General features: G+C 45.5%; 1 protein-coding gene across 10 annotated transcripts in view; it reads right to left on the bottom strand.

Moving 5' to 3' along the window:
* Positions 1-20,432, bottom strand: part of LOC123377056 — a 348,713-nt gene that overhangs the window by 81,056 nt on the left and 247,225 nt on the right. The window contains exon 1 of one of the 10 annotated variants that reach the window (XR_006582059.1): positions 10,075-10,648. The exons of the other annotated variants lie outside the window; for them this stretch is intronic. The gene's annotated coding sequence lies outside the window, so the exon portion shown is untranslated. Of the gene's footprint in view, positions 1-10,074; positions 10,649-20,432 lie in introns of those variants that run through there. 10 annotated transcript variants of the gene reach the window in all.

Below are 20,432 nucleotides of genomic sequence, written 5' to 3'. Positions count from 1 at the left end.
TTATTCATGGAATTATAATCAAGTCTTTTACAACCCAAGTAATAGCTATCAAGAATAGTTTGGGTGCAGAAAATGGACTGGGCCTTTCTATTAAGCAATTTATAATTCTGTGAAAATTGTTATTTCTAGAGCAAAACCAGTTACTATGAAGGAAATATGTTTATTAAATAGGACAATTACAGTATGAAGTTAAAAGAAGTAGAAAACATCCAAACAGAGAGAGGCTTGTTTTTATCCGACAGTAATTAGTTATTAAAACCATTTCAAAAACACTATAGGTGAAATTCATTCACCTCCGTAAACTGCAGGTAATGTGTATTATATTTATGTATTTCTGCACTATAATTCATATACAACTAATAATTTCATGCTTGATCCCCCCCAATGGAGCCAATGTATTTTCATTCTATGATAAAAAAATGTTGCATTAGATTTATGTAGTTACTGTTTACTGATTGGCTGTTTTTATTCCCCATAATTTATAAATGAATCTGATTTTCTTTTCCCTTTGAACAGGATTTATAAATTCATCAGAAGCCCCATGGATAGTTATTAACAAACCCCTTAAGAAGGAAATGGGTTAATTACCATTATGGATGGGTGGATTCACATAGTATAATTTTATACATAGGTAATGTTCAGACCTTACTGAGTTTCCTTCTGTTTAATAGAGACTGGGAGTTAAAAAAAAAAAAAGAGAGAAGACAGGTGGAAATGAAAACATTATAATTAAAGAATATGCACAATGGGTCATATTTAAGGCTGCAAGTTTGTCACAGAGATCATGGACTTTCCATGACCTCCGTGACTTCTGCAGCAGCCAGTGCGCCTGCTCAAGGGCAGCTCAGGCAGCTCCTGCATCAGGCACACTGGCTGCTGCTGGGGCAGTCTCGGGCCACTGTGCCCCTTCTTCCCCCCCTTCCCCCTGCCCCCCGCACCCCCCGCAGCAGCAGAGTTTGGGTGTGAGAGGGGGTTGGGACATGGGACAGGGTGAGGTGGGCTCTGAGTAGCGCTTACCTGGGGGGCTCCCTGGAAACGGCGACATCCCCTCACTCAGCTCCTAGGCGGAGGCATGGCCAGGCCGCTCTGCACACCGCGCACACCCCCACCAGTACCTGGGCAGCCCTTCCCCAGAACCCGCAGCACCCCTGGGAAGCCCCCCCAAGTTTTAGCCAGGGGTATGTAGTAACTTTTTGTTTACTACCTGTGATCTGTCCATGACTTTTACTAAAAATGCCAATGACTAAAATGTTGCCTTAGTCATGTTCTGTCCTGCCTATGGCTTCAATAGGAGTTTTGCAGAAAAAAAGGACTGTCAGGATTTTCCCCAGTATGTATTACAGAGGCTGTTTGTAGAGAATTGTACACTACAAGGCAATTATTTGTGGCAGCCTTTTTCTGACACAGAGAAATTCTTCTATATCTAAAAATAGCAGAAGATTACACTTGTAAAAATATTAACAATACAATAAAATAAGTGGTATTTCAAACTACAGGGGGCAAGTTCTGTGTAGGTTTAAAATTTGTGTCAGCTCCTAATGGCTTAAGGTCAGTGCTTTATAAATTAAAACAAAATAAATAAAGTCCCCAGAATAGTTTTGCAAAACCTCAGGCTCCAGGAGGGGTGTTGTTCTCTAATTACCTGCCACCTTCTGATGTTTAACAAGAGGATTTAAAATTCCCTAGACTTTGTTTGCCTACAGGGAAGGATTCCCACTGAAAAAAATCATTAGAAAAGATCACATTTTGCACTTTTCCTTCCCAAACATTACTCCATGACTCTGAAAGTCACCATCCCCCTCTCCGTTTTAAATGTTGCCCTCTTACAGAGAAACTGGAAGCAATTAAACGATTTATGCTGAAGCAGAACAAAAGTCCTGAATAGTTTAGCTTCATTGCAATGTGTTGAATAGGTGAACTGACACTTAAAATGGCTTAACACGAGTGTAAGTCCGTTGAAATCAATGGCATTAACTCCTGATTTATACCAGTTGAGGCAAGAGGCAATCAAGCCCACACTTGAGAACCTAAGTGTAAACTGATACACAAAGCTTTGTGCTTGATGGTCCGTATTGTGGAAATAATTAAGTGGCTGGCTTTACAGTGCTTTAAAATGCAAACTCCCACTGACTTTGGTGAGAGCTCTGCACATGAAAATATGCACAAAAATATAGACACTGAATTAAACTCCGTTTCAGGTTTTATTAGACAGGCCACTGAGTAATTTCCTCAAATGATGGTTATTCCTCAATGAAAATATTAGGATATATGCTCCAAAAGATTGTTGTTGTGACCCACAGGAAATACCAAGTATTCCTGCAGCATGAAAGCCGAATATGCAAATAATGGCAACATCTTGACCTTGCTTCAGTAAAGTTCTCTGCTGGCTCCGAAAACCTTTTTCCATGATATACTATTTACTCTAGATTCATTGTGTTAGTATGACTGACTAGAGGGAACTATAACATAAGAAATCCAAAAGATTGGTGGAACCGTCAGCCTGGTTTATTGACATTTAATGAAAGAAGCTGCTGCAATTCTTCTCTTTTACTGGTTTTCACATTTATAGATGAGCATAGCATTTTTCCACTTAATAGAATGCCCCTTTGTGAAAGCAGGGCTAAAAGGAGCTTTTTCTTTAGGCACAGAGAGAAAGCCAGGCGTATGGGCATGTGTCGTGGGTGCTGGGTGGATGTGAGCATGTGTAATTTGTGCTTGGTGGCCATCTTCCGAAATGATCCAATCACAAGACTTAGAAGGAAATGTTCCTGCAAACAATAACTGAAACTCCAAGATGGACTATTATACGCAACCAGTTAGAATTGAACCACCATCTGCAATATGTCAGTTAACTTCAATGCTCTCTGTGGAGTACCTTAAAAATAAAATGATTTGTAGAAGACATCTGCAAATTCCATCCATGAGGGAGGCAATCGTTTACAGCTATCTAAAGTATCAGAGTGCTGTCTACCATAGCCCTACTGGAGAGTGTAACTTCTTTAATTTGGGGGATGTTCCCCAAGGCTTTAACAGGAATATTTGAGAACAGATTCGATATCTTGGGCCCCAATTCACCAGTTTGTCTATAGTTAGCAAAGCACTTAATTATAAGCAAAGCTTAAGTGCTTTGCTGAATAGAGCTTGTGCTAACATGTTTTGCTGAATTGCGGCCTAAATACATTGTGACAGGGTCAGGCCAGATGGCTACAGGAGAGTGTTAAAAGGCAGATATATTAGTCCCAGATTAAGCAGATCCCTTTTCCCTGGGTAAGGTAACAGGGGCAGTTCCAGAACAAGCAGGAACTTGCTGGAACCAACTAAGGCAGGCAGGCTAATTAGGACACCTGGAGCCAATTAAAAAGAAACTGCTAGAATCAGTTAGGACAGGCTGGCTAATCAGAGCACCTGAGTTAAAAAGGACCTCACTTCGGTTTGTAGTGTGCATGCGAGGAGCTGGGGGAAAGAGGCACTAGTAGCTGAGAGTGAGAAGGCATATTGCTGCAGGACTGAGGAGTACAAGCATTATCAGAGACCAGGAGGAAGGTCCTGTGGTGAGGATAAAGGAGGTGTTTGGAGGAGGCCATGGGGAAGTAGCCCAGGGAGTTGTAGCTGTCGCAGCTGTTCCAGGAGGCACTATAGACAGCTGCAGTCCATAGGGCCCTCGGCTGGAACCCGGAGTAGAGGGCGGGCCCAGGTTCCCCCCAAACCTCCCAACTCCTGATCACAGGAGGAATTGACCTGGACTGTGGCTTCTACCAGAGGGGAAGGTCTCTGGGCTGTTTCCTGACCCACATGGTGAATCTCTGAGGTGAGCAAATCCGCCAATAAACGCAGGACCCACCAAGGTAGAGGAGGAACTTTGTATCACACATCTTAAGAACAGGACCGGCTCTAGGCACCAGCGCTCCAAGCATGTGCTTGGGGTGGCACTTTCCAAGGGGCAGCACTCCAGCTCCTTTTTTTGCTTGGGGCACAAGCTTGCTTGGGAAGCCGGCCCTGAGCGGAGGTGAGCTGCGGCGGTGGAGGGCACAGGGAGGGCCGCAGGAAGGAACCCGGGGTGGCCAGAGGAACCGCTCCCCCACCAGCTCACCTCCGCTCCACTGCCGCCTGCTCCCCAGAGCATGCCTCCACTCCGCTTCTCCCCATCCCTCCCAGGCTTGCCGCGCGAATCAGCTGTTTTGCAGCAAGCCTGGAAGGGGGGGGAGAAGCGAAGCAGCGGTGGTGTGCTCAGGGGAGCAGGCGGAGTGGAGGTGAGCTGGGGCGATGGGGGGCATGGGGAGGGCTGCAGGAAGTAACCGCTTCTCTCCCAGCTCACCTCCGCTCTGCTTCTCCCCTTCCCTTCCCAGGCAACCCTGGGAAGGGAAGGGTAGGAGGGGAAATGCGGTGCACCCGGGGGAGGAGGCCAGGCCAGGGATTTGGGAAAGGGGTTGGAATGGGGCAGGGCTGGGGTGGGGATTTTTTTGCTTGGGGCGACAAAAAACATGGAGCCGACCCTGCTTAAGAACCAAAACCTGTTCCTGCATAATATTGGGAAGTGTTACCAATATTACTTGCAGAACATTTAGCATCATAGCTATGATCTCCTCCTACACAAAAGAGCCAACACAGGTTAACTGACTACATACCATGAAAATATCCCGATGTCCCAGTGAGACTAATTCAGGGTTGAAATAAAAGATTTAAAGGGTTTTAAGCAGTTTTGATAATATGCCAGGAGAACAAAAGAGTGCCGTTTTGACTATTGCACCCTAACATCTTACTGGCTTGTGGCACTGTCACCAGGGTGCCATCGCTGCTCCCCAGCTCCAATCGTGTGCTGTCAGTCCCAGCTGAGGAGGTTTATTCTTTTATAACAAACAAACAAACAGAAGGCAGTCTTAAGTCAATACCTGGGCCCCCAAACATCAGGGCCACCCCTCCCAGGGGTCTCTGGCTCTCCAGCACATGGCAGCTTCCTCGCCTCCTCCAGCTCTGCTCCCTTCTTGGAGTTGCAGGGTTGTTTCCTTGAGCCTCTTGCCCCCTTGCTCCATGGACCCACCACAGGAGTTAGCTCCTCTCCAGTGTAGCCTCTGCTGACCAGGACTGGCTCAGCCCTTCCTTGTCCAGTGCCTAGCAGCCCAGGTGTAGCCCAGTCCTCTAAGTAGCTGAATTGGGCTCACCTTCTCCAGTCCGGGGGAACTGGGCTCAGTCTATCCACAGAGACCAGCTGTCCTATGAGGCACATTTGTTATTAATAGCACAGACCATCACTCTGGTTTGCCACTCCAGAGGTTCTGCACCTGTCTTCCATGCAACATTGAAGAGGGGCGTTAACCACAACATGCCAACATTCAAGAAAGGAGAACAGAAGGTATGTTCCAAATATAGGGGGATCACATTCCTTAACCACCATAGTAAACCCTATGCCAGGGTGCTGGAGAGGAGGTTACGCCCATTAGTTGAACCTCAGATTCAGGAGGAACAATGTGGATTCCATCCCGGCCGGGAAACAACGGACCAGTTCTTTGCTCTCTCACAGATACTTGGACAAAGCTCTTGGTTTAAGGTCACTCTACATCCCCATCCTCACCTATAGTCATGAATTTTGGGTAATGACCAAAAGGACGAGATCATTGGTACATGCGGCGGAAATGAGGTTTCTCTGCAGGATGGCTGGGCTTACTCTTCAAGATATAGCCGAGCTCCTCACTCTATGAGAGGGTCTTGGAGTAGAGCTGCTGCTCCTCTGGATTGAGAGGAGCCAGTTGAGGTGGTTTGGGCACCTGATAAGGATGCCCCCTGGGAGGCATCCGTTGGAACTATACTGGCACATCCCACTGGGAAGAGGCCCCGAGGCCGACCCAGGGCGTGTTGGAGGGATTATAGCTCCCAACTGGCCTGGGAACACTGGGGAACCCCCAGGAGAAGCTGGAACCTGTTGCAAAGGAAAAGGAGGTCTGGTCCTCCCCTACTTTCTACACTGGTGCCACGACAGACAGACATTACCTTTGCAGTACTGGCCTTAAGAGCTTCTACATAATCTTGCAACACACGGTCATAACTTGCAAGCAATTAAAGTAAACTCAAAATATTATCATTAGGTAAAGCCAAATACCTCTCACCTAATTAAAACAAAATATCCAAGAGATCATGCAAATATTGTCCCACATGTCCTTCTGTACTCCAAGAATTGACAATCATTCTTCATTTTCTGAATGGTCTGTTCAGGGACCTAATGGAGAAAGCTAGATCCCCATTGTAGTAAGAGGAGGCCCTAAGATATAAACCTTGGTATCAGAGGCCTGGAATGAGGCCTGAACTAAAGTAATGGTCAAGACTTTGCTAACATAAAGCAAAGTTAAGCTGTGATCCAAAGGCAGGCCCTGCTCACAGAAGCTGGCAAGGAAAGAGCTGATGCTGCAAGAAGATACGTACCTAAAAGGTACTGAACACCAGGTATCAGAACAGTCACATACTTGCACATTCCAACAGATAACAAGAAACAGGCTGGCCCATCTCAATGACAGGGCCAAAAGGGGAATATGATGGATAGAGTTGTTTTGTTCGAACCAACATGTACAAGGTGAGAGGCGGCACCTTACTACGTAGAGGGGTTGTACCTTGCTACGTAGAGGGGTTGCACCTCATACGTCAGGAGTGATGTGTAACTTGTTTGTACCTGTGTATAAGAATGCATCCCTGGGGCAGTGTCTTTGTCCGGCCGAGGGGGCAGTGGAAAGTCCCGCCACTGACTGAGCCGAGTCCATTGCCAAGAGGCACTTTCTCGTAGTATGCCCTGTAGAGTAATGATCTAGGGGGAACTATCATTGTGTCCATACGGCAATAAACCTGGCCGACATGCCTTCGTACCTTACTAGACTCTGTGGTCATTGAGGGTTTTCTTCAGGTCTGCTGTGTCAGCTATCTGCGCAGAGCTGTGGCAGCACACAGAGGGAACACACACACGCAGCCGAGTGATATCAACATTGAAGAGAGCAGAGCACCACACTGGTAGTATCTGACAACACCCATGATGGAACAGGCGTGAAAAATAAAAAAGTAAAACAAAAAATAATGCAAAACCAGGGCCCTTTATGGTCCCGGTTCCCCTTTGCATGGCCCTGAGTGAATGCGGATAAATTGTGTGTGTGTAAGGTCTATGATCTATTCAAACAATTATGCACACAATTAACTTTATACATGAATAGTCCTATAGAATTCGATGGGTGAAATCCTGCCCCCATTGAAGTCAATAGCAAAGCTCCCATTGAGTTCAGTGGGGCTGGGATTTCAGCCAGTAGGATTACTCACTAGCACAAAGATCTGCAAACAGTTATACATGGGCTTGACTGCAGCTCTAGTACAAACAACATGTTTGTACAAGGTGTCCTGTGTTTGCAAACGCAGGCCATTTTTTTGAAATGTAGTGCATGGATCTTTCCCTTCATTTACTCTTATGACAATTTGATATTGGGTGATTTAACTTCTAAGAGAGAAAGTCTGGATGTTCAGGAAGTTTTGCTGCACTAACCTCCAGTTTTATCAGGGTAAGTTATACTTGCTATTTAAGGACCTCAAGAATGCGCAAATCTGAAGGAATGCAGTTGATTGGATTTTTCCTTCTAAATTTCTTATTGAGCTTTTAGCTTTTATGGCTTTTAATAGTTAATCTGCATAACCTTGAAGAGTCTCTTCATCTTTAAGCTGATTAAAAATATTTTTCACACCCAGTAAGCAAGATGTGACTCCATGCTATGTGTACTTAATAGAGGAAATATGCTTTACACGCTTCATTAAGTTATTTGTGAAATTGCATTAGTGCCATTCCATTAGTATACCTCTTTCAACTACATCTGTGGCCTATTCTTGACAGGGAAATTAAGAGTTTCATAAGTCTATACTGAGATTTTTAATGATCTTCTAATACATTGAAAAATATCCATTTTAATAGGAATTTAAAAAGTAAATAGTATTTTCCGATATTTTAGCAAAATTATCTGCCGAGGGGCAAGTTAATTATCAGATTTCTTAAAGCAAGAAATTATGGGTTATTTTGGAAACCTTCATTAAAATTACAGCCTTATGCAATAAAGGAAAATGAATCTTAAAATAAGATATTATAGTGAAGTTAATACTGATGATAAGAAGTGGGAGCAGTATGATGAGAAGGGTTGAACTCCAGTGGAAGACGTTGGGTGGCTGTTCTGGTACATGGACAGGAGAGGACTGACAGAGAGCTGGGGCAGGGCAAGGGATGCTGGGGTCTGTATCTTACACTTACTGTCTGGACTATGGTGTAGTCATTTATATGCACAGGAGTTTTGTAATAAACAAACCGCACCAGGGCGATAATTATACTTGGGAAGATGCTTTGACTATTTCTGGGGCACCTGCAAGATGGAAACTGAGGCAGTTGTGCAAGTTATTCCGCAGCCTACGACAGTCAGGCACTCCAAGGGGGGCTGCCATATGAAAGTGTTCTTTCACTTTAATAAGTAAATAAAGTCAGCAACCCCTGACTGCCCCTTTGCCTCAGCCATTGTTGGCTGGCTGATTTCTTGTAGGCTTCAAAGCAGAAATATGTCTTAGACCTTGGCTACACTGGCACTTTACAGCGCTGCAACTTTCTCACTCAGGGATGTGAAAAAACACCCTCCTGAGCGCAGCAAGTTACAGTGCTGTAAAGCACCAGTGTGAGCGCGGCTCCCAGCGCTGTAAGCTAATCCCCACAGGGACCTGCAGTGCTGGGAGAACTCTCTCCCAGCGCTGGCGCCGCGACCATACTCGCACTTCAAAGCGCTCCCACAGCAGCACTGTACAGCTGCAGGTGTAGCCATACCCTCAAGGAGGGATTTGAAGAAAGGGAGGGTAGTGGCCTATAGATCTTTGAAGTGTTTGGTAAGAAGCAAAATCTGGTCCAATAGAAATGCAATGGATCTTAATTTGAGAGATGTCCTAGATTCATTTCTTCCTGCTGTCTGCTTACTGACCTTCAAAAAGAATGAAAGGATGGGAATCAGATTATAGTTCAATGAGATAAAATATATCTATGATACTGGCAGGGTAGCCGCTGTTTCACTACACTAACAAAGATCACCCGCAGTAAAAGAGAAGCACTCAAATGAATAATCACCGGAATCAGTGAAAGGCCACAATTTGTGATTAATTTTGTATGCCAAAACTCTAGCTTACAAACAGCAGTATACGTGTTTCAGATAATTTCTTGAGCATCCTTTGATGTTATAAGAAGAGAAGCTCAGAGGGAAATATACCAGAGGTGAAAGTATCAATGACTGAAACAATATTAAGGATTACAGCATCACTAGAAGGCAGCTGTCTCTGGGTATTTTGATTTTATTCTAAAATGAAAAACTCTGGGCAATGTTCTGTCAATGGCAAAAAATAAGCCAAATTGGATGGCTTATTTAGAGTGCTAAATAGCAAAGCAGGGCAATTAGCCCACACTACAATTAAATCTGAATAGCAAAGAGTTCAGGCTTGTTTCAGAGAATCTCTGGACACACTAGTACACTCCTTTCATGTCTGAAAACATGTGAAGTTGAGAAGCCCTTCAAAGTTTCTTCTGCTCTTCATTTCTCAAAGCTTTTTGTATATCACAAAATGGCATATAAGATTTATCACTTTGGTGCAGAACAGAAATAATCTTGCTGAGCTACATGGAGTTATTAGAAACATCCCATTATTCGGATCTCAAAACCAGACAACTGAACCTACGCTGTTTGATTTCATGAATGAAGTTTATCCCAGAAGCCTACCAATCAGGTACACAGCATCGTATTGGCCCAGCTATTGCACCATAGGCATTGCCTTACATGTTGAGCTGCTATCCCTCTCCCCAAACCATTGCCTGCACTGATTCAGGATGACATGGGAAGACACAAGCCAGGCCTATCACACAAAACACACTGTTGGAAGAGGGAGCAGGTCTCGGGCAAGAAAGAACAGAGGTGGACAGATTTAACTCAGCCTCTGCTATCAGCTGGCTGGCATGACCAGGATAATATAAAATCAGAAGGCAAATGTATTTTTGCCAAAGTAAATTGCTTTGGCCATTGTGACAAGGTTGGGACTCACCACAACAGCGCCTTCCACTGGTTGCTCCAGGAATTAGCTCAGTCCAGTGGAGCATCCCCTCCTGGTGGTGTCCCGTCCGTCGTCTCGCCCTCGATTGGCGTGTCTGGACCCACATTGCTCCCCACTTGGCGGCGTCCTCTTCGAGCCACTGCCCTCTGGCAGTGGCTCTTAGTCCATCCTCATCCTCTTCGGGGGGGGGAAGGTGTCAATCAGCTGCCTCTCTGCGCCCCGGCCAATGTGGCCAACTGCACTCTCAAAGTCACACCCCTCTTGGCAGGGGGTTGGTGCAGCTCTACACAGCTGCTCTCATGGGCCGGGTGTAAGGCAAGGGGGGGGGACCCAGGCCCGCCCACTTCTCTAGGTCCCAACCCAGGGACCCTCTAGTGGCAGCTGTCCTGCCCTCCTTCTCTCCACGTCTCTGAGCCGCTTCCCCTTTGGCCCCTCGCACCAGCTAGGCCCTTCCCCTCAGGCAGACACCGGGCTGGAGTTCCCTTCTGCTCCCCCAGGTCTGCCCAGCACTTCACTGTCCCTAGTGCTAGTCTCCCAGCTCTGGAGACAGACCTTCCCCCTCTCAAAGGCCTGGGACAGACTGCCTGCTGCTGTTCTGGGCAGCCTTTATATATGGCTGAGCCTGGCCCTGATTGGCTCCCTCCAATCTGGGTACTGATTGGCTCCTAATAAGCCCTTCTCTTATTGGCCTTTGTCTGCGCAGGCCCACTGGCCTGCTGCAGCCTAAATTCTCAGGGAGTGGGGCAGCCACCCCACTACAGCCATCTATTTATATTACAGTAGCACCCAAAATATGCAAGCGGCCAGAGAGAGATATTAGAAAAAATAGTGCCTGACCTAAAGAGTTTATAATCTATAAAGACAATTACAGGTGACTTTGGACTCATTATGCTCCCACTGAAGTCCACCTGAGCATGGCCCTAGGCTGGGCAATCTTGGTCCCACTAGAAAAATCTGAACAGATTTCTTTTCAGTGGGATCCCAAATTAGTGTAGCATCCCAGTAATAAACCAAGACAGACACGCAGGTTAGCTCAATAAGATATTCAATGGAAAACTTTGGCTAATGATAAACCACCACTCATGTTTAAATTAGATGGACCGAGACTGTAAAAACAAAGTGTCCTATTGACAATCTGTTTTGTGTTAACATATTCTACCACAGCAAACTGATACCAAGGCAGATTCGGTCTTTGCCTAAATGGGAGCACTCCCTAGTGAAAGTCAATGGAAGCTGCCCTCCAGTTACCCCAGGGCCTGAATTTTGACCATAATATTTAATTGCCAAGTACCATTTAGAATAGTGGTTCTCAACCAGGGGCCCAGGGCCCTGGGGAGGCCACGAGCAGGTTTCAGGGGGTTCACCAAGCAGGGCCAATGTTAGACTCGCTGGGGCCCAGGGCAGAAAGCTGAGGCTCCGCTGTGCAATGCTGAAGCCCGGAGCCCTGAGCCCTGCCACCCGGGGCCGAAGCTGAAGCCTGAACAGCTTAGCTTAGCAGGGCCCCCTGTTGCATGAGGCCCCAGGCAACTGCCCTGCTTGGTACCCTCTAACTCCGGCCCCGGCTTTTATATGCAGAAAAACAGGTGTTGTGGCACTGGTAGGCTGTGGAGTTTTTATAGCATGTTGGGGGCGGGCTCAGAAACAAAAAGGGTGAGAACTCCTGATTTAGAAAACATCATTGACTGAACGAGTATGCCTGACACAAACAGTTCCAAAATCACTTCCAGCAATATTCCCTGTACTCAACATGGGGAATACTGCTACAACTGGGAATATATTTAGAAGCAGAATTAACTTTTTAAGTGGACCCATTCTAGTTTTTTACAGGGTTTACTTTTGTGTATTTTAAGCCATCCTATCTTCCTCCATCCTATCCCCACCTTGACTGAAGATGGATTTATCACAATCACACTAAAAAGAACAGAGGAAGGCAGCTGTCATTGTCCCAGACACCACAGACAAAAAGACAAAACATCAGGAATGTGGTATAATTAGGCTGCAACTTTACTAACACATTTGGGAACTATCTGACAATCACTCATCCAGTGCAGTTCATCCTGCCTTCCTAATCCATACCACCTGGTGGAGGGCTTTCCTCTGCTCTTAACCTGGTCCCAGAACCATTTCTGGGACCCTCCCTTCATGCGAGGGTTAAAGGGGTGGGGAAGTGGGGTAGTCTCCCCACAACACAGACAATAGGACTGCTAACCCCATTCCTCACCTTCTTCAGATGTTTCTCCTAATCCACTTTCAATTCCAGTTTCTCAGGGAACCGGGTCCCCTGTTGGACAATTACTTGCATTGGGCACCTGCCAAGTAGCGACAAAATGAATTTAACAATCTAACCTACCCACCACATCCCTGGGCTGCTGAGAGGAAGGTGAAAACCCCGACACTGCCCGGGCCAATGGCAATGAGGGAAAAATTTCTTCCCGGCCCCAAAAAGGTAACTAACATGATGCCCACAGCAAGGCAACCAAAGCCAGTCCTACTCTAATCCCAAGGGGAGAAGTTTTCTCCCAGTGCAGAATGGCATGCCCAGGCAGGCAGAAGGGTTTATAAACCATCCCCCTGAGGTGTGCAGGATCCAATAGGCTTATGCTGTACCCTTCTGTCCAAATAATCAGCCACAGTACCCCCTCCTTCCCTTATCAAGCCCATAAAAAATGGAGAGGGAGCAATCCTTAAAGGGGCTAAGGGTTTTCTTTCCCATGTTGGGCCACATAAATCTGTGTGGAAGAGGTATCTGAGGGGGGCATTAGAGCTCTGAAATGCTCCTGACAAAACCCAAGGCACACACAAAAAACTCACCGGGGCTTCAGGTTTAGATGCAACCTCAGCACTCAAAGGGACTACCAAACTTTTGAGCAAACTCAGGCTCATCTATGGTTTGGCACCAAGACAATGGGAACTGTGTGGGTTCATGCTATTTCAGTGTGAAACCAGGAGAAATCTGGTCTATGAATGGTTTCACTCTGAGATTAAGATCCCTTCTATTCTCTGCCTGTAGCACACAATAAGTTAGTCCTGGGGGAAGGGGGAGGGCTGTCATACTTGGGTCCTTCTAATTCAGGTTATTAGTCTCAATGTGGGGGCAACTTGGCGGGGCTTAATGGTCTGTGATCTGCGATAATCTAATGGCCTCTTCTGGGCTAAAATTCTCTGACTCTATGAGATTTTGGGTACATTTGGAGAAAAGCCTGTAAAGTAAAAGCAAACATTCTGTTTGCACAAATCCCTGGGAAGTGCAACCTCTGTGTTTTGCGCAGCTCCTGCTGCCACTGGAGCTTGTTGTTTCTGAACTCTTACATGATCCACTGTGTCTGTGAATTCCCATCCTGAGGCTTGCCAGGGCTGTAGCGGCAGAAGTTCTGAGTTACTAACATCCTGTATCTTATTTTGCTTTGTACGTTTCATATTCCCTTGATGCCTCTCTTACACTGAGCTGACTCTCATGGACTCTTTAATCGTAAAATTAAATACAGAAGCGAAATCGGCACACAAGAGTTCGGAAATTGCACTCATAAGCATCTCATATTTACAGATATACACTGGGCCCAAACATTCAGGTACATTTTGAGCAATTTGGGCTTCCAAATTAGTGCAGCTAAAATCAAGTACAAAATGAATGAACATTGGCATGCGTGATGCCATATATCAAGTTCATTAGCATATTTGCTTTTGCCATTTGCAAGCACACTATAAATTATATTCTTCCTACTCTAGCAGATTTTAGACTATTGACACAAGTGTTTCTGGACCCAATTACAGTTCATATAAATCAATGCCACAAGACTCGTAATCACCTGCTACAAATGAACCAGGGGAAGAGAAAAGCGTGGCTGAAGAAAAAATTCTGACTTCCAGCAAAATTAACAAAAGTAACAGTTGTTGTAAAAGAACTCTGCATTTCACAGGTTTGTTTCAAATTTTTCACTGGTTTTGGTGAAAATTAAGAACAATTTTTTCTCAGGGAAGATTTCCCTTGCTCTCACAGACAGACAGTGCAGAATGAAATACCATTGACTCCATCACAAAAATAGTGAAATTCTGCACTATGGATAAATCTCATGAAACTGGGAACATTTGCCATGGCAGTTAGATCCAGCCACTTTAGTTGTAAAAGACTGGCCAAAAAAAATGTGAATAAGAAATCACCCCATTTTTCAAATGAAGAAACTGAGTCACAGAGGGATGTAGGCCCCAATTCAGGAGGCATAGTCCCTACTCTGAAAAACCTGCATTCTAACAGACAGAAGGAAAGGATACCACATAGGAGTCAATTGTCTTCAAGATGGGTATTGGCAACATTTTGATAGTACAATGTTTTTAAACACAGTGAAGTTTTTCTTTTGATGTAATAAGATGTTTAGGCTTATTCCCAAGCATCCACATCCTTGCCATACTCATCTGATATTTGCCCATAGGGGTCACAGTAGATGTGTGAATTCAAAAGGGATTTGAATATGGAGAGGTTTACAGCTCCTCTCAGAAAGGGCATTTCAAGTGTAATGGGCAGCATGGCAGAAGACAGACATGCTTGTATGAAAAGTGGACAAATGTCGGGGCGGGCATCATTGACAGACAGGGCCAGCTACAGGCACCAGTGCAGGAAGCAGGTGCTTGGGGCCAACAGAAAGGGGCGGCAGGTCCGGCTCTTTGGCAGCAATTCAGTGGCAGGTCCCTCAGTCCCTCTTGGAGGGAAGGACCTGCCGCCAAATTGCCGCCGAAGAATGAAGCAGCGGCAGTAGAGCTGCCGCTGAAGTGTTGTCGATCGTGGCATTTTTGTTTTATTTATTTTTTGGCCACTTGGGGCAGCAAAAACACTGGAGCCGCCCTGTTGACAGAGATGAGGGGCATGTGGGACTGACCTAAAATGACGCAAGGGCAGATAAAGCAGGTAGTGGCAGTTATGAAAGGCCTTGAAGTGAAGGATAAGAAGTTTAAACTGAATGCAGGGGAAGAGGGAATTCTTTTCTGTACAATCAACATCATCAAAAGCTTCTATTTCAACTTTACATGCAGTGTTGATCACAGTGAGCTCAGTTTTGAAGTCAAAACAGGAGCATGCCAGAGATGTGTCATGTCTGCAATCCTCTTCAACATTGCCATCAACTGGGTAATGCGGCGTACAGCAGAAGACATTCCAAGAGGCATTAAACGGACACTCTTCTCATCCCTGGAAGACCTGGACTTCGCAGATGATATCACTCTCCTATCACATACCCAACACCATAAACAAACAAAAAATCGACTCAACCTAGTCAGCCAGCAAATAGGACTGAAAGTCAACCGCAATAAGACAGATATCATAACCTTTAATATTGCCTCACCATCACCAGTACAGATAGAGGATTATGTTCTCAACAGCACCCTCAGCCAGGATGGTGGAAGAAGCCAGGACATCTGGAACAAAATCAATAAAGCCAGGAACACCTTCAGAGGCTTAAATACAGGCTGGAAATCATCAAAATACAACATCAAAACCAAACTCAAGATTTATCAGAGCTGTGTACTTTCAACACTACTTTATAGTGCAGAATGCTTAGGAAAGAGAAAGTATGACATGTCCAAACTGTCTTCATTCCATATAAACTGCCTCAGAAAAATCCTCCGTATCTTTTGGCCAAGAACAATCTCAAATCAAGATCTTTTGACACAGTGCAGCCAAAAGGATCTGAGCACCATCACTGCCAGGAGGTGGTGGAGATGGATTGGTCATGTGCTTTGGATGGAAACTGATGGACATCTGAAGGCAAGTGAAAACAAGGCCACCCGAAAACAACATGGCGAAGAGCTGTAGAAGCCGAGCTGAAAAACCTGGGGCACAGCTGGGGACCCATTGAAAGATTTGCCAGAAACAGACAGGAATGGAGGAGCTTCGTCACTGCCCTAAACGCCACAGGCGTAATAGGAACACCATGATGATGATGATGAGTGGAAGAGGGAGGAGTGAAAAGAGTTGCCTAACGAGCTCTGAAAGTGTGTCAGAAAGGCAAAAAACCTGCTCCCACTGTTAGCTCCTGGAGGAAGAAGGAGAAAAGACTGGGATGAATGTTTGTTTCCTTTGGAACTGACTCTGGGAAACCTTCTTCAGTTGTATTTAAGAAAACATTCCTAAAAATTACAGATATGGTTCTGCTGGATACTGTGATGTGGATACCAGCCTACTAGGAAGTGGGCTGAGATCCCTCTGAACAGCACTCATTAACTGTGCCAGTAGGGAGGTCTTCTTAGACACTAATTCTATAAAGACTTGCTCATGTGTTTAACTTTATGCATGCAAGTAACCCCACTGGACTCAGAACAGGGTTTATTCACAGTGTAAGAGGGAACCTGTACTGTGGCTAACTACATGCCTACAGCACTAGAATTCACTAACAATAGAAACAATTAACACGGTCCTCATGTAAATATTTTATTAGCTACATTGTGTGCATGTACATGAGTGTGAAATTAAGGAACACAAATTTGCAGTTGATCTGCTGCACCAAAACCAAAAATCACTGATGCTTACCATGAAATAAAAGAAGGTGAGCTATACTTGTCAAACCATTTGAAAAACAACATGCTGCAAATGAAACACATACTTGGGAATTGCTAATATAACAAAATGGCTGTGGGGGATGAAAGCTTAGAAGAAAAAGCACAGTCGTATAATGTAAGCAACTGTGAGCAAAGATGGTTGTGATTCCTCTCCCGTTTGATGAACTTTAAACAAATGTTGGTGGATATTGGTAGTAGTTTATATTACAGAGCCAAAGGAATGATGACCGTTCCAGTTGTCTGCCACAAAGCAGTGATGGCTATGGATCTGTGCTTCCAGCCAATATTGATAAATAGCATGCAGTTAAACATGAGTATACCAAAAATGTTCCAACAGAGGGCTGCTTGACTTGAGTGCCCTAGAAACACTGGACAATGTGACTTTTTCAATTTTTAAATACTCTCTATATTCTCACAAGTGGAAAGAAAACAATGCTATTTTAAAAAATGCTTCAGAAAGACCCAAGCAGGCTGAAAAACAGGCATTTGGCCCCCACAGGCGCCAACTCCTTGGGTGCTAAGGGGCTGGAACACCTATGGGGAAAAAATGGTGGGTGCTGAGCACCCACCGGCAGCCCCCCTGTCAGAACTGCCACCTCCCCCCCCCCGCCGCCTCCTGCGCACCAATGGGCATGCAGCTCAGCACCTCCTCCTCCTTTCCCACATCTCCCACCCACCATGAACAGCTGTTTCACGGTGTACAGGAAGCTGGGAGGGAGGGGGAGCAGTGAGGACGTGGGGCACTCAGGGGAGGGGATGGAACTGGGTGGGAAGAGGCAGGGCAGGGGTGGGGGGCCTTGAGAGAAGAGGTGGAGTGGGGGTGGGGCCTGGGGAAGAGCCAGGGGTCGAGCACGCCCCCCCCCCGGCACTTTTGAAAGTCAGCACCTGTGTTTGACACCTTTTACTAATGAGAAAAAATATCATCTGTTGGGTCCTCTTGTACTGGAATCTAGTCAGCCAACATGGATCTTAGTACTGAATACACTGCTTCCTCTTGGTGGGCTCTCTGGACTTGACAGATCACTAATGTATCAGTTCAGTGCCACTTGGAAACATTAAGACATTCCTTTTAATGTTGGATACACATACATTTAGCTACTTAATAATGACACTTGTAAGCATTCAGTGCCTTTCGTCTGAGCTCCTGAAACCGCTCCACCAGCATTAAGGGCCAAATCCCGCAGACCTTGTTCAGGCGAGACCCCTACAGTGAAATTCTGGCCCCATTAAGCTCAGTGGGAGTTTTGCCATTGATTTCAATGGGGCCAGGATTTCACCCATAAGATTTGGGTTGTACACCACAGAAAGGCAATGAGAAAAGCTTTGGCAAAGAAGTGAGTCTGGCATTTTCTCTTCATTACAGTCAGGCCTAAGAGCACTCTTAATGCTCGCACTGGGGCTTGGGTTTCATCCTATAGCTTTGTTACTCAGAAGAGAGATGTTTCCTTTTTTATCTTCAACGGGGATGCAGAAGCAACACTGGCTTTCTTCTAATATTCCCCAGTATTTTCTAGCTATCAGTCCTAGCGAGCATCCACAGAATACTTGGGGTTCAAGTGGTAACGTAATACAGTAACTCCTCACTCTAAGTCGTCCCGGTTAACGTCGTTTCATTGTTACGTTGCTGATCAATTAGGGAACATGCTCATTTAAAGTTGTTCAATGCTCCACTCTTATGTTGTTTGGCTGCCTGCTTTCTCCACAGCTGGCAGCCTCCCTACGATCCCCCACCCCAGCGCCTCCCGCCCACCGGCAGACCCCGCAGATCAGCGCCTTCCCCCTCCTGCCTCCCCGCCCACAGCAATCAGCTGGGTGTTTCCAGGGCAGGAGGGATGGGGGAGGAGCAAGGACCCAGCACGAAGGCTCCCCCTCCCTCCCCAGCCTCCTGAACACCACAAACCAGCTGATTGCCCCAGGCAGGAGGGAGAGGGAAGGAGTGAGGACTCAGCACGAAGGCTCCCCCTCCCTCCCCTGCTTCCTGCTGGAAGCAATCAGCTGGCTTGCCCCGTTTAGAAGGGAGGGGAGGGGACGGAGGAGGAGGAGTGAGGACGCAGTGTGGGAAGTAAAGGGGGAGGAGTTGGGGGGGGAGAAGAGGCAGGTCAAGGATGTAGGTTTGGGGGAAGGGGGGAATGGGCAGGCTGAGGGTTGAGACCGCCCCCCCCCGGTGCCTGCAGAGTAGGGGAAGCTGCTGCGCAATGTGCTTCTCCAAGCCTACAGCACCTCCAGCCTCCTTGCCTGCCTCATCTCCAGTGCCAGTGGGCTGTGCCTGTGTGGGGTAAGGCAGGGGCACCTCCCAACTACAGTACAGTTCTGTATGTACAGTATGTTTGTAAACACACAGCACATGCACACCACTCCCCCCCAGTGTAGTATTAAATTGCTTGTTTAAAATGTACATAATGCCTTTTGTCTGGCCAAAAAAAATTTCCCTGGAACCTAGCCCCCCCTCTCACCTTTACATTAATTCTTATGGGGAAATTGGATTTGCTTAACATCATTTCACTTAAAGTCACATTTTTCAGGAACATAACTACAATGTTAAGTGAGGAGTTACTGTACTTGGATGCTTGCTAGGACTGATAGCTAGATGAAACCCAAGCCCCAGTGTGAGCAATAAGTGTGCCCGCAGGCCTGGATGTTATGCAACAATGATATTAGAAATGGCAGTGGGGCATTCCTCATTTTGTGCCTTTTCCTCAGATGTGCTCCCTCCTGGACACCCAAAACCATCCTCTGCCATTCGGTTAGCTATATCCCCATTCCATGATCTGTCAATGTTTCTCCTGTGTGTAGCACCTGTAGTAAATTCCCCCAAGTGTCCACTTCCTTTCTCTTGATGGCTACACTGTGATACAGAGTAAAAATACCTTGTTAGATCTTGTTAAGGCCATAAAAATAAGAAGTAAGAGTAATAACAACAATATATGCCAGACCACGAACATAGCTTTTCCTTTTGCTGTACACAGCAGTACCAATGAGCACTATGGAAAGCACTTAATGGGCCTTTGTCTCTTGCTGCTGTTTTAGTGTATTCAGCTTTGAGTTTGGAACTGAACTACTGGCTCAATTTTTACCTTTTCTACTTTCATAAATTCTTACTCTCTCAATCCCAACCCCCATCCCATAGATGCTCCACCAATAACTCACTGTATCTTACCCGGGTCACTCCCCTTCTATTTCTTCCTCCTCGATTATATTCAAACGTCCTCTCCCACATATTTTCACAGTTGCTTTCAGTTCCTCCCTACACATACACAATGTTGAAATCTGAACTGATATCTGCAACATTCCGCAGACTGGATTGTTTGTCAATAGATTAGAATGTAACAAACAAACAAGAGTAAAAGTTCTAATTTCCTCTGCAGTTGAACCCAATATTTTCAATACTTTATTTGTAGAGATTTTCTTGGATATCGTTTTATACTATTCACAAGAAACTGAACTTCACTGGAATAAAAATGATACTTTGTAAGGAAGCATTTTGTCATTCTTTTTATATTATAGGCTCGTTAACAAACAATAACATTTTAATTGAAACAAAAGGAATAGTTTCAAAGCATGGACTGAAAAGGGAATATGTATAAACTGACTTTTATTTACAGATTTATTGCCTTCACTGGAGTCACAGCATGTCTAACACCAGTATTTCAGCTGTTTTCTTGCATCTAATATTGCTGCCCTCACCACCAGAAAACTGAAATCTAAACCATTTCTGATTAAAGAGAATATGTTTGCCATTATCAGAGATTCTGAGAAGTTAGAGATGGAAAAAGCCAGCCAGCTCATCTGGTCAATAGAATTTA

This window comes from Mauremys mutica, chromosome 9, assembly GCF_020497125.1.
Source record: "Mauremys mutica isolate MM-2020 ecotype Southern chromosome 9, ASM2049712v1, whole genome shotgun sequence".
Classification (NCBI taxonomy): Eukaryota; Metazoa; Chordata; order Testudines; family Geoemydidae; genus Mauremys; species Mauremys mutica.
Note: the sequence above shows the minus strand (reverse complement) of the source record. Positions and strands in the feature narration are given on the sequence as shown.